This window comes from Chrysochloris asiatica, unplaced genomic scaffold (assembly GCF_000296735.1).
Source record: "Chrysochloris asiatica unplaced genomic scaffold, ChrAsi1.0 scaffold00307, whole genome shotgun sequence".
In the NCBI taxonomy this organism is placed as follows: domain Eukaryota; kingdom Metazoa; phylum Chordata; class Mammalia; order Afrosoricida; family Chrysochloridae; genus Chrysochloris; species Chrysochloris asiatica.
This window is the reverse complement of record NW_006408825.1, coordinates 1,877,766-1,878,435: the sequence shown is the minus strand read 5'-3', so window position 1 is coordinate 1,878,435 and position 670 is coordinate 1,877,766. Positions and strand designations below refer to the sequence as shown.

At 37.2% G+C, this 670-nt stretch overlaps 1 pseudogene; it reads left to right on the top strand.

The window, feature by feature from the left end:
* LOC102811472 overlaps window positions 1–122 on the top strand; it is a 1,772-nt pseudogene extending 1,650 nt beyond the window's left edge.
* Window positions 123–670: the final 548 nt, after the last annotated feature.

Below are 670 nucleotides of genomic sequence, written 5' to 3'. Positions count from 1 at the left end.
CTTAGTCCTCAAGCTGACATCTTTGCTCTTCAACACTTTAAAAAGCTTCCAGTTACTCGCACCAAAATCAACTGAACAAGGTACTCAATTACAAAATTGACAAAGAAATGCAAAATGCTTAAAGAATGAATGTAAATCTCTTCAGTACATGGAGAGAAATGTGATTCAATGAATGGTCATGTGATAAGCAGGTGGTTTATACACAAGAGTCATTTACTAGGACTTTCGAAGTAAATAGGTTTTCTAGCCTCATGGAATACTTCTGGACCTAAAACATTTAAATTGTTTATGTTTTCTACCTTGTCACTATCTCTCTCTCAAGTACCATACTTGATATTGGAGAAAGAGACATTTAGGAGTATTTTTCTGTTTAGAAAAAAATTTTAAGCATGGCTGCTGAGGTGCTGTGGGTTAATACACTACACTGCAAAGTTGGTTTGAACTGTAAGGTTGGTAGTTCAAGCTCACCAGTCACTCCTTGGAAACCCTCTTCAGGGTCACTATGGGTTGGTACGGACTCAACAGCACTAAACAACAGTAACAACAACCCCAATCCTTAGAAGAACTTTTGGTCCTTCAGTGTTTTTTACTGATAGACCAACAGAAAAAGAGGCTATGATAAAAATCTGTAACTAAATTAAAGGCACACTCATCCTTCTCCCTGTGACTA